We start from the raw sequence: 14,701 nt of genomic DNA on the forward strand, positions 1-14,701 counted from the left end.
GGGGCGAGAGGCGGCAAGTAGTCCGTCAAGCGGGAAATGTTACGTTTGTTTACACAAGTGGTGGACAACGAGTTTGGCTGTGGCGAAGAAATGGACGGCGCTTGGAGCGGCATCTCAGCTCCAAAAAGTTCTGTTTGTGCGTTCTCCTAGCTTGCGGTAAAGTGGTTACCCGTTAGGAAATAGGCCGTGTTCCGGTTTGGCACTATCGGCCACTAGTGGCCGGATTGCGTCACGCGGTGGAGTTTTTTTTCGAGTTTTTCCCTCGCGTGATTTGAGTCTAAAGATTTCCTCGATTCAAAATTAAATGATTTGCAGTGACAGCTGCACCGACAGTGAACCACGTGGATTAACACATTTGACAGTTTGAGGTTCCCACCACCGCACACGCCACTTGCCGTCGGGAATATTGAGAGGTTTGGCACAGCACGCTGAGACGTGAACGGTAAACAAGCTGCCCTATGCACCTCGCAGAACGTCACGTTTTGTAAACATACCGCGTGTATCGGGCGTAAGATACGCTGCACCACCACCGGTGTATTCGTTGGCCGTCAGTTCGCTGAATGTGGTGATTAATCAGTGACTCGTAATTGGGTTGCAGCGGCTCACACGGAACATATTTTTGTAAATGATAATAGACAGAGAGCCCCACAGGCGAGAAGCGGTAAGATTTATGTGGTTGCTTTTCGCGACCCTGCGTTTGTTTTCGTCCAACTGGCCAGCCAGTAGCTGGGAATCAGATCTAGTAGGCTTACCCCGTCCTGCGGTGACATAGGTAAATAAATTTCCACCCAAACTGTTTGCCCGGGACACACTCCGCTGGGTTAAACGGCGATAAACAAATAAATTTTGCACCGTGCGCGCCACAGCAGTACGCGGCGCGGACACAGAGGTCAGACGAACGATTTATCGTCACACTGCGCTCAATGGCAGCAACAACAAAAACAGTTCAATCACATATTGCTTCGGTGCACACACGGACGGTGAATTGACAACCTTTCATTCGAGCCGTGAAAAGCTAGTAATAATCGTTCCTAACTCACACCTCTAAAAAGAAAACAAGTCTCACAAATTGTGTCAATTCCCCGCCGTAAATTGAATCATGTGAAATTCCAAAGATCCCCCCTTCTTTGTGACAGAAAAAAAACTCGCATGTGTGTGTGCGTCAAATCGTCGCTTCGCCTCTAAATAAATAAAAGTACAATTACCTACCTACCTACCTACCCGAACCCGACACGCATCGATCGAGCGAGATGACACATTCGTAAAGATCGTCGTCAGGGACGGCGAGGCGGTGGTAACTCACATCAGCAGCCAGAGCCTGCTTGATCTGTGAGAATCGAATGGAAAATTCACGGCGGAATACCTGTCACGCTCTTGCGTTCAACCGAACCTACCGAAAGCGGGATGGTGGCGGGCGGCGTCGTTCATCACAGTACAAAGCCATATGGCGTGTGAGTGTGTGCGTTGCACCGGAAATAGGAGGCTGAAAAACGGTGCATCTGCGAGCGAGCGAGCGAGGGTCGGTCCAATCATGGGTGATCAGCTGGCTGCACGGGTGTAGCTAGGGGTACTAGCCATAAACGAGACGGAAAAGATAGCTACTTTGCTACGGCCATGGACTGCTCTGAATCTTTTTTTTGTTTGCTAGTTTTCGTTACTTTGAGGTGCACACGCATACGTGAGGGACGCTGAAAACAGACCTATAAAAATCTGCCCGTATTCAGTTACCCCACACTTGCCCAAGTGCGGGATAAGTTAGCCAAAAGAAAGAAGACGGACCAGAGGCAATTGCATCCCATTTAGGCGCGGCTGCTGCGGCGTTGCATATATGTAAGCAAGGCGACGCGACGCGATTCGATGTTTTCACATCGAGAAGGAAAAAAAATTCAAACATGTTTATGTTTATGAGACCGTTGTTGTTGTTATTATGCTTATGATGGAAAACGATGAAAGGGTAAATAATATTTAGGATATGTATAATATTTCGCTTGCGATTGCTCTTCGAGTTTACCTGCGAGCCGGGCAAGAGGGAAGAAGCAGCACCAGGGTTGCCAGATGGACTGAAAATCTAGAGCTTTTATTCTTTTTCGATTTTTACGGCGTCACTATAAAACTTTTCACTAATTTTACAATGTAGATCGAAAGACGGTAGTTTTGACTAGCATATTATGCAAAAAATTTAAAGGGAAATGTTAAAAGCGACCGAATTTTTGACAGAAGAGAAAGTAAACAATGAGACTCTCTCATTGTTAGATAAGTCTTTGGACAAACCCTCGAGAAATGTTTATTTAAATGTGTGCTGAAAAAACCTTAATAAAAAATCGATCATTATCGTCTCATCGCGAAACTCCTTGATGCCCACTTCGAATTCTGTCTTCTTGCAGCTTTCCGCTGCATTTGGTTTCAGTGTTCTTAGTATCTTCTATAACTTGCGATGTATTCATAAATAAGTAAAATGCTTAAAGCAAAGACGAAGTTCTTACAACGACACGACCTGACATTCCTGTTTCCGAAACTATGACTCAAATATGACCTACTCCGCAGTGATTCAGGCTAGAGGTTAGATGCAAACGCGTACGTAGTCTATTTGAAACTGATACTGCCTTCATATTCATTGCGACCAGGACAAAAATAGAGGGGTAGCTAGGGACTGAACAGTCCTTAGGTTTTTTTGCAATACATTGCTGCATACATTAGTACTTAACTGGGATGGGACGAACCTACCTCGAGAAACCTCAGCTGTGCCGAAGCATCATCGTTCGCATCCGTAGACAACTTCACGTTGTTGGCTCATATTGAAGGGACGCAAATTTTTGAAATGTCTCTTTTTAAAGTGTCATCTACAAGTCGAATTTTCTCGTTTTGACCAGTCAAAAGCTCGTAAACTCATCCCAACCCCCATTTTTAGGGGAGGCAGGTTTTCTTCTTTTACTAGGACCAGACTTCCCAAATGAACATCGAACACCATGTTCGCTCTAGTTCTGTACTCATCTTAAACCCACATTTTGTATGCAAACTCGAACGCGCTAATGCGTACCAAAACAAGTACACATGTTCGTCTGCACAACCGAACCTCATGTACGTACGCGGTGTTCGTACACACAGGTTCTTGACACTCGTTTTCTCTTTCTACCACTCATCATCACTAGTGTTGACTCATTCTGTTTTGTATGTGCCTTTCTTGTGTACGCACACGGTGTACGTACACGGTGTTTAAACCTAAGTTTGCACATGGTTCGCTTGGGTTCGGTGTTCGAGACGAACCCGTACACACAGGCAAAGCAAGTTTGAGGTTGAACGCGTGCACGAAATTTTGTACACAGGTGCAAACTTATCGATGTTCATGGGAAGACTGACTAGGACCATCATGCCAACCGTAAGTCGCGGAAATCGTTTACAGACCTGGTTCAGGAATCGCCGTACGTGAGCGGTTGTCCCACCTGGAAATATACTGGAGTCAGTGCAGTCGTTAGGATCGTACTCAAGAGAGTCGGGGGGTGACATTACGCATCTCGAAACGAGAAAGATTTTTTGTATACGAGGTTGTATGAAAAACTCGATTCGAATTGGTTGCATAATGTGGCCCCAAGGTTTAGGAATCACCGGAACTTGCTGAATAATTATTTGTTGTTAAGCATAGGTCAAAGCTCAGGTGTCTATAGCCTTGCGAAAGGGATCTTTGAAGGACCGAAAAACCGCCGAAGGTTGGAGAGTACGGTGGAATAAATTGGGAATCTAGCCCTTCTTGTTCAAGTCGGAAGTCACAGTCTCAGACTTCTTTGAACTCTCGATCTACTTCAATGAAATTATTCGCAGTATCAAACATAACTGTGATTTGCCATCTACGGTAAATACCTCCAACTACTTGAACCACATAAGGTTACCAAATTCGTGACAGCTGTTCAACTGCAAACATAGCATCAAGCACCCCTACATGTACAGCCAGCATCTTTCGAGCGGATGTTGTGACGTGTATGCGCAAAAGGCAAGGAAAAACATCCAATCATAAGCGCGAGCACGGTATTGCCGATTGGAGATGGGCAGACTAGTTTTGTAAAAGGAACTAGATCACATGAAGCAAAAACTTCTGGTAAAACAAATACAGGAGAATACTGAAGTGATTCATCAACTAACATTTCAGCAAAACAAGCCGGAGCCTTTATTAAACAAGAATTAATTGCAATCAACAAAAACAGTAGTCTAGCCGGCGGTGTTATTGCAATTGACACGGATCGTTTGAATATCGCTAAAAGGCTGCCTCCGTTGCGAAGCACACACAAAAATGCACACGAAGAACTTCACCGGAGTGCTCAAACGAACCGGATAGCGGAGGCAGAAAGATCCACGAAAGTTGCTTCCAACTTGTAGGAACACTGCTCCAGGTGTGACACGAATGAATTACCATTACCTGCTCGTGAACGCAGAAATTATCATCAACCAAACTAGGATTTGATGAGAGCAATTTGGCACATGACCACTATTTCTACTCCGGAAAACTCGCACACTAAACAACTCGAACCAAAACCATAACAGCTTCACCATATTCCGGCGCGCGTTGCTGCGACTTTCAACGAAATAGTAGTAAAACATAATTTTTAAAACAAATAGCACACAAACACGCGCTATAACAAATGTCTACTACGTTTCAATTTTTACACCAATCGGTTAGGTTAACATTGACTTTTGGATATATAGATTTTTGTACCTTATTCGTTCTTCGGTAATCGAGCGAGCAGCATGTCGAAAATGTACATTTAGATCGTTTAGTAAAAAGAATTTTTGCTCACATTAATTGATACCATGCGGAATATCATTGCGCAGGCTTCGTTTTTGTGTGTTCTGCAATTGGTTCTCAGTAGTTGCACCGACCCTTCCAAGCGGTGTAACAGAAAGGAGTGGTTTTCTTAGCGATATCCCATCGAGCTGCGCATCTTTGAATTGCACCGGATGTTTCCGTAGCAAAGCGTATACATCCTATCTACTACTTTGTAACAGCTCTGGAAGCTCAGAATTCTTCTGATCTCATCGTAATTCCTGATCAACTTATTGCCATGTTTGCAGCGACAGCAGGCACGGCTGCCTTTTCCACTTGACCCTAGGTGCTTCGACGATGATCCGTGAAGCTCTTGACGAACTCATTCATGCTAGCTCTTCCAACTCTTCACTTCACCACACTATTTCCCGAATTGAAAGACTTGATGATTCCGCTACTTCTCACACATCCAATACAATATCTGGTACGGAATCGGTGACCTTGCCATAATAAAACCGGACCCAATCTGGCTTTCCATTCCATTTCTAGATTTTTGTAATGTGCCGTCTGGTTAAAAAACGGGGTTGTAGGAATCTGATCAGGGTAGGTGCACAGCATTAATCGCATTTTAACAACACGAACGCCGCTGAGAATACCACTGATTTTTTTTTCCGCAAGTATTCATATTTTGACGTAAATCTTTAATGTGGTCTGGTCTAATGCGCGGCGCGTATAAACGTGCTTCAATTTTATCGTCATCCATATAATTAGGATCGCTGGTTCGCTGAGTGTTGAACGATTATTTACTGGAACTGCACACGGATATTTTTCCACTGATTTGCTGTACAATAAAGGGTACTTTGCATATGGAAATGATGCATATTAACAGGACTTTCCATGAACAGAGGATGCGCCTGACACCGTTGTCGCCGACTGGTATGACGGTCGCTCTGATTGGATCACGGCTGGTTCTGATCACGGATACCTAAGCGACCCGTCATTCAATTATGTATTGGGAGGTTCTATGAGACTCTCATGTATTTTTTGTACCCCATTCGTCACTCGGCAATTGAGTGCGGAGCATGTGGAAACTGTATGTTTAGACCATTTAGTACGAAAAAGATACTATGGATCGTCAAGAAACGCTATTGCGTTGATGATTTTACTCCCAACGTACAAGATGATTAGAACAATACGGTGTAACACTGCACGGATTTCGCTTTTGTGTGCATTGCAATCGGATCTCTGTAGTTGCACTGATCCTTTTCCAAGCGGTGTAACAGAGACTGGTAGTTTCTTTGGTAATTTGCCATCGAATTGCGTATTCTTGAATTATACTTGTCTTTTTCCATGATAGTCTGTCACTTTCAACCGCTCTGAAATTGTCATTCGCAACTAATGAGCAAATGATCGATTTATTTGAAGAGCCAGCATACACTGCTACCTTTCCCACCTGACCCTCCGTGCTTCAACGATGATCCCGAAGCGAAAGAGTTGAGATTTCCACTATTTCTGACACGTTCGACGCAAAGTCTGTTCTGAGATCGATGAACATGCTCGATCGAGTTTCTACTTTTGCAACTTAAGCTTGGCCCAATCTAGTTTACCATCTGGTTGCGTATAAGGTTATTCATACCTGCTGATTCCAAGTAGTCACAGAACTGTTCTACAGTGACTCTGAAGTGGATAAGTCTCTAGCTCTGGATTAGCTCTTCGCACCCGCTGAGGAGGGTTCCTAAGTAGTTTGTACTGTTTTTCAAACGAACTTCGTAGGTCTTTTATTACACCCGAAACTATATCCGGAAACAACTTCGAGCCGTTTCGAGTGCATTCTCTTCACGACTATCCAGCTATTTCTGCAGATTGTCCAGGTTGGTTAAACCGCCGCAGTAGCGTCCACGAAGCTACTAATAAACTGTAGCTATATTCCCCGTACACCGTCGCACGGCGACAGATTCTTTGACCTTGCTTGCCGTACCGCAGTTACTCCTTGTCACACTTCGAAACGGATTTCCCAACCCATCTAGAGGTCGACTTCTCGGTGGAATTTAGCCAGACAGTACGACCGAAAATTTGCCTCACTATTGTTGCTCTCACCAGTATCGGGATCCTCTTCCAACTGATTCAGTATCGACTTCGGTCTAGTTAGATGATTTTCGAACTGATCGAAACTTCTCTTCCATCAACAGATCCCCTCCTTTACCGTACGTTCCTCGTACATCTCCAAATATCGGATGGTGGGCAGATTTCTGCTCCTGCAGACAATTCTGCATCATCTCGTCTCTGACAGTTGTCACTAAAGTACTTTTATTGTCGGCCAGCATTCTAATCTTGCTGTCGTTCACCTGCTGACGAATCTGTTCCAGTTTAGCTGCCAGTTGATGCTCCAGCAATTTCTATTATTGCATCAATTTCCGCTTGTGCTTCTACAGATTCTTCTCAATCCACTCCTTCTCCATCATAATCCACATACTTGAACAAAGTCTTCTGGGTTCAAATACTACACAGCGTAATGAAAAGGCCCAACATGTGGTCTGTGTCACATTTTATAACCATCAAAAGACCAATTTCTCATCTACATGCAGTTTGTTCCTAATCATGTCTTTCCCAACTCTTGCCAGGAAATCATCGAGTGTACGCAATGGGTGCCTTTCCCTTAGAACCGATCCATTAACTCTACGTAAGTCCAGGCAAATTATTGGTTCACAACTAGCGTTACCGACAATGACAAGCGTTAAAACAAAGGTTGCAGGTCCAATTTTCTTTTCAATGCTATCTCTATCTTTCAACTCGTCCAGTTTCCGAAAAACCGTCTGTTCTAGAGCCACTGAAACTCGTCGTACTGATTGAAATAGCGGCTTGGCTTGAGAATCTTGATGGATATGTACTTGTATTCCACTGCTGTTTTGATTGAGCATCAACTTGGTCAACACTCACTCTTAGTATATATCCAACTGTTCCGGGTTTGTCACCCAATAAACATCGTTGTCCACCTTAAACTACAATAAAAACAACGCAACTGCCGATCTTACACTCGCCGAAATGTTGGAGTTAAATGTGTCCAGCACTTTCATTGTGCTGTCACTGGCATGCCCTCTGTGGATACGATCACGTTTCGAAGAACGAATCACGTGTAAACCTTCTCCAGTCTTTAGTATACTCCATACAGAATCCGGGATTAAATTAGCTTCCGCGCCAGAGTCAACCAGCAAGTCAATTTCTACAGCATCTACTGCACAACGTATCACATCCGGAATAGAACACTTAGTCGATCTTTCGATCGCCATCATCTCTTTTGTCACATACCACAGATCGGACCTGCTAAATCATTTGTGGTATTGGTGATTCCTGTACCGCACGAACCTTCCTAATGTGGCAGCGATCGCTGGGGCTCCTCTGCAAACTTCCTCTTCCTAAAACGACACTGCTACTTATCAAAATGGCCAAACTTTTTGCAAACCGGATACATCTTACCTCGCGCTGGACAACCAGCATCTGTAGCAGCTAATCCAAATTTGAAATGCGAATATTTAATCATTTTTCTATAACTCCGTACATTAGATGAGCTTAACCAACGACTTAACGTTGGCTTAACCCTTAAAAAAGCAAGTTAGAATTGTGATTTCAAGAAGAATCGCTCATAAGACCCAATGAAATCAAAAACTTTTTTTTTTGTCGTTTTATCAGTGAGAGAATCGAAAACCCTAAAACGCTGGATCATTTGTATTTCAAATTACAAATCCATTGAAACTAGAGAACTGTAACTAGCCGGGCTTCTGAGACTCCTTACCTTTTTGACGATTAACTCACCTAGACGATAGGTTAAAATTGAAGACGCTGAATCTCTAGAATAAAGACTCCACCTCTCAATCTTTTGTTTGCCATCTATTTGACAGCGCCATTCCAATCGACCGCGAGAGCTATGCGAACTGATGGATTCCAAGAAATTTTGCCCGATCTGAATACTTCGGACAAGTCTTGTGCTCGATTAGAATGACACTGACCGATAAATGGTGAACGAAAAAATTCAGATTTTGAGCTTTTACTCGAAGATACAGCGTCGTTATTTGAAATAATTGCGCGATTTTTCGTTTTAGTCCTACTTCTAATGTTAGAATATCAAATGCCACACACACATTTTGTCAAACTCGTTTTATGTCAATTCTTACATATCTCCGTTTTCTAACCTCGTTTCTAGTTCACGTGAAGCGGTATCTCTTGGTAAATTTTGCTTCACCTCGATATGTTTTCAATTGGCCTCCTTTTGCACAATTTACGATAGTTCAAACTCCTGTGCCGTTCTATCTTCAAGAATATTTTTCACCCTGTACTAATAAACCCATTCACAATCCACTTTTACCATGCAAAAACAATTTCTAACTTTTATTTTCGACTAAACTTTTCCTCTGTCTACGTTTATTTACCATCGCTTCCTCTGTCTGACGTTTACACCTCAATCCGTTCTCACTTTCTTAGTTGAAATGCCCTATCGGCATTATTGCTGCTCACGGCATCGGTTTTAGATGTCATCGCATCCCAGTAAACGAAAAGGCGGCTAGGCGGGTTTCAATAAAAGAAGAGTTAATTATTTCTCAAATTCAGTAGCTTTACTCACTTTTATGGATTATAAAACTTCGAAAAATGTTGGTTGCTTACCTTTTGATCATCGCGCTTCCTGTGAAAAAGTTTTGTTTGATGGGATCGTCAACTACCACGTTGAGTTTTTTTGTTTCCATTAAAAAAATCGTGTTGCGTTCCATGAAATCTGTGAAATATTCTTAAAATTCTGTAGAAATCTGACATTTTGTCAGACAAAACGAAATATTGTCGCATCAATAACCAAATTTTCTTGTATTTTATCAAGCGATTCATTCTTTTATTAAAATAAAACTCCCGCGCCTAATTTTTTTTCCAGTAAACAGAAATTTACGACGGGTAGCGTAGAACAAAATTTTAATAGCCGCTAGTCAGCGTCTATTTAAACCCGCCTAGTCGCCATTTAGTTTACTGGGTAGCAACCAAAAAATGAGTGTCAAAACAGGCGCTCTCGCATATATTTTTCAAATCGCTCATCTGGCCTACTTCGATACGCAGTCAGTTCGATGCTCGCCCTTCTCCGCTGCCACAAAACAAAGAATGCAACATAATTCCGCCCTCCTTCAACGCGGCAGAGAGCTGCTGCCGAAATTACAGCCGACTACCAAGAATGCAAGCAGAAGCAGCAGTTCAAATTTTTCCGACTAACCATTTTAGATTTATAGTCTTGAATTCTGTCGAACGGTGGCTAGTAGGGATGTCCGATTTTTCCAATTAATCGATTAGTAGCTAATCGATTATTTTTTACATAGCTATTAATCGTAATCGATTAAAATCAAGAAATAATCGATTAATCGAAGTAATCGATTAGTTTAAGTTTTTTGAGAGCAGTAACAGAAAATACAAAACGTCCATCTCAATCTGATTATGATGATCGTTCATTTCGGTATATAGTAAAATTTCGGCGAATGGCTAATGCTGGCTTTACAATCTTCTACCCAGGGTCGTCTTTAGACTACTCGAGGCACTTGGGCACTATTGATCCCCTTTAATTGAACAGGTATAAACAGCTGTCGAGAATGAGTATGATCCAAACTAATTCCCAGCATCAAGGAACCACTTCTACCTTATGCCATGCTGAGACACTCTTTCATATTTGAGCCAAATCAGTCAACCGTGTCGAACATATTTAACAAAATATAAAGAGGGATTCAAAATATATGGAGAACAAAGACTATCCCAGATTTTCACAACTTGATGTCCAAATATCGTCGAAAAAGAAAGATAATATGAGTGCATCTTAAAAAGTTATTTGTTTTCCTGACCGGTAGTAGCAAACGGCCTAACACACTATTTGCGGAGGTGGGAGTTTGTAGCTGACCTACCAACTACGCTATAGTCTTCCCAGATGGTGTAATCTGACCACCCGACCAGTATTCCACTTTGCTAACAGATAGTCGAATTTTATATAATAATAACAAAATCCCTATTCAACAAACTGTTGTGTCGAAGACAGCCATAACATGATCGCTATTCGATATTAGAAGAGGTCAATACCTTAGATGTCGCGTAAAGTTTGTTTAAAATTACTTTTAAAGCGAAACATAAAAATTACTCGAATCCATCAGTATGATCGGTATCATTCCTTTTAATGCCAGTAATGTTAAACATTCGGAATATAAGAGATGCCGAGTGTTCATAAACGGAAGTTTTGAATTAAGCAAGGAAAAACTGAATTTTAAAATTAAATATATTTTATTTCAGCACTGCAAGAATATTCTGCTTGTGTGAAGCATACTTTGAGTATTTATAAAAATATTTATGCTACCAAATAGCCGAGGTTCTTCAAATATCCTCAAAATGCACACACATTTGTCATGACCTCTTTAGTCAAATCTAGGGTAAAGCTAGGGTAGATACGTGGAGACACTTCCACAATAGCTCTATTTAACTTCTTTTTTGAGATTTCACGAACGTTTACGTTCATGACGACTTTTTTTTAGTACGGCAGAGTGTAGTACAAAAATAACATTATTGGTTCTGTACCAATCTAAGACTGACCGGGCAGAGTGAAACATGCCAAATCCGGCCAACAAGTGTCGAGTCTTCGTACGTTTGGACGCTTCCAGGTGGATTTGTCCGTTGAAATACCAAGATGCGATTGAAAAATGAATATTTTGCTACATCCGCAGTTCGCTTGCCAAGCAAGGTTTTTGGTTGGTTGGCTAAGGTTCGGAGACTTTCAAACTTTGTATACGTGGTGTACCAAACGTTTCACTGTTATTAAAAATAAATTAAAACTTGAATGGAAATGTTGGATAGTGATGCAATGCTTCGTTTCGTGCCGCTCTGATGCTCTTTAAACATTTCGATCACACGGGATACGGTGCAATGCGTGATTTCGAGCTGCTACTGATCTGAGTGAAGCAATTTTTTGAAATATCTAGAGAAAATTTTCAATAGGACGTAAGTAACATTGAGAGTCTCTCTTTGTTTACTTTCTCTTTCGTTTATTACGACGTCATTACAACACTTTGTACTAATTTTCCAGTACATATCGAAAGCCGACGGTTTTTACTACAATATTATGCAAACAGTAGAGTAGTAAATGTTGAAATGGCCGAGTAATGAACAGAAGAGAAAGACCCTAAAGAGAATCTCTCATTGTTACTTACGTCCTATTGAAAATTTTCTCTAGATATAATCTTTAGAATGATTTTATATTTATGATAAGTGTGGGCCCCCAAAATCCCGGGGCCCCTGGGCTTGACCCAGTCTGCCCATGCATAAAGACGGAATTGCTTCTACCAAGTTTAATTTAAAGGACCCCTTTATCTCAAAGAATTTCTCATGGATCTAGTGTCTGTAGGAGAGACGCATATAGTGTACTTAAACCTCTCCTTCTCTTCAGACCGTTTGCGGCCGGTACTGTTTTAAGCCTTTTTTTGCATGAACTCAAGACAACCTAAGAGTATTTATAGAACGAATCCGGCACGAATGACAACGTTCAATTCGTAATTCCGCGATTGATCTACTTTTTCCAACTGATCTGTTCAAATTATTCAAAGATATGATCGTAAATGTAAGACTTCCAAAAACGTAAGTTAATGGTGTTTCAACACCCCCTAGAAGTGAATTTCAAAGTTACAATTGGCAGCACAATATATTGTTGCTCTTAGACCTATGAATTTCAATGTTAATTAGTATTTTAGGTTAAGTTGTAGTCTGAAAGCGCTTGTCGCCAAGATGAAATAAATAAATTAAATAAATTAAAATTAAAATTTTAACGTATTAAAAAATTAATCGACCAATAATCGACGCTAACTAATCGATTATCCGATAATCGTCAAATTCGTTAATCGATTAAAAATTAATCGATTAGTTTCCATAATCGATTAGTTCGATTAATCGAGAACTAATCGGACATCCCTAGTGGCTAGTAGCTACATCACCACAGCCAATTAATTTCCCCATTGATCACTTTACGCGAACCGACGGCGGTTCTATTTCTGGTCTACAGACACCCGGCCTGTTCAAAACTCGACCCAACCGGTGCTTGAGTTGATGTGATGGCTACCAACCAACGGCAAAAAAAAACAAACCAGCTCATTCATCATAAAACTTCACCACACCCGGCTGGCGATGGCAATTTACGGCGCACAGATACGTGTAATCATTTTCGTCATCATCGTGTCAACTGCCATCGCATCGGCCGGGTATCGTGGTGCTGGCGATCATCCTATCAGCTATCGCTGCCGGCCGACTTCATAATCGTCAATCAAACCGCTCTGGGTCTATTTGTCCGAGTACGTGTCGAAGAAACTACCGAACGCGGTTCCCCGTGCGTATCGGGTGCGTGCGTGTGTGTGTGCGTGTGGAACAAATGAAAATAGAGGTCATTGTTCGACACATTAGCACGGCCAACTTGAAGCAGTGATAACAAATTAGTTTTTTTTTCTTCTCTTTCGACTAATACATATCTATGACGTCACGACAGCGAAGGGGTTCCTCCACATTCATTTAGGCCTGAAAAATGGCTGCCAAAAATGACTTCCATCAGGGACAGGAAAAAAAATCGGACGGAAGAAGCAAACGCGACGTGAGGTCAATTAGGCAGAACGAACTGTAAACTGACAGACAGGTATTTCTGAACGAAACGAAAAAAAACGGGAGGAGGATCCACGTAGCCTTGAAACCGGTTCCGTCCGTCGCTGGGACGACGACGGGCGAAAACAAAGAGAAAAATGAACAGCTTGACAGGCGTATTTTTAAATTGGCTTCAACCGTGTGTGTGTATGTATGTATATTACCCGCTTTCGTTTGGTGGCCGCCGGCCGTGTCGTGAATTGGATGCGGCAGAGCGAGCAATGAAATATTATTACAAAGTTTTATTAGAATATTGAAAAATCTACCGGAGAGAGTGGTTGTCCAAACAAAAGTTTGCTGCCGCCGCCGCGGCCGCTTACCATCGGCAGTTGACAGATGCTTTCATTCCGCTTGTAGAAACTGCAATCAAATTCGTGCGTTCGAAAGGGGGGGCGGACCAAAATCAGTAAATAATGAGCTTCATTATTCAACTTTCTCGGTTGCTGCGTTTGGTTGAAGATTCTGTCTGTCCCCCGCTGTCTGCGCGTGTGTGTGGTAAGAAAAGAACAAATCGGTTGTTGTCTATGCTAAAGACAACAGATTTAATCGACTGTTGATGTCTCACGGGGAAAACAATAACAGCGGGACGGATCTCACGGGTGACTACGAAAAGTGACATCTACCGATGACTCCCAGCGGTGAGAATATAATCCGAACTGTCAAAATAGGCTTTATTTGCGTGGAGGGTAACATTGTGGTGGCGAATTCAGCTTCAAGGTTGACAATTCCTGACAGGGAACGTCGACGAGACGCCCGCATGTGAAAGTTTATGGAAATAAATGATTTTATATTATTATGCTTTACCCTTGCTGTTCGGTTTAGTCGCGTATATTGGAACACACGGGAATTTTTTCTGTCGTTCAACCGACACTCCAAGGGTGCGTCGTGTTCAGAGAAAAGTTAAGCTTGTTTCAACTGCGGAACTTTTCAAATACTCGACCGAATTTTGGGGTTTTCTTTTTCGCAATCAACAAGTTTAACCTACCAGCAAGTAAAACAGTAAACAAACAGATTGTCCCTGAGACTGAACTCTTCACTCGCTGGTTCGGGGTAGGAGGGCTGGAGAAAAATCGGAAAGTGAAACAATAAATGAAAACGAAGACGTGGCAGAGTTCTCTAGATTGGTACCCTCATCGTTCAGCCAGCATATACCAGAGAGAGCATGACGATGATGACGACCCGACTCTTGTTGCGGTCCAGTTAATTGATATAAATTAAGGTGGTTGCGTGTGACTCACTCCTGGCTGCCTGGTTTGAGCAGGAGGA

The 14,701-nt window shown here is 42.2% G+C and overlaps 1 protein-coding gene across 1 annotated transcript in view; it reads left to right on the plus strand.

Annotated features, from left to right (window-relative positions):
- Positions 1-14,701, plus strand: part of LOC131684565 (zinc finger protein 1-like) — a 113,683-nt gene that overhangs the window by 31,332 nt on the left and 67,650 nt on the right. The gene's annotated exons all lie outside the window — the stretch shown is intronic.

Source organism: Topomyia yanbarensis, chromosome 1 (assembly GCF_030247195.1).
Source record: "Topomyia yanbarensis strain Yona2022 chromosome 1, ASM3024719v1, whole genome shotgun sequence".
Taxonomy (NCBI): Eukaryota; Metazoa; Arthropoda; class Insecta; order Diptera; family Culicidae; genus Topomyia; species Topomyia yanbarensis.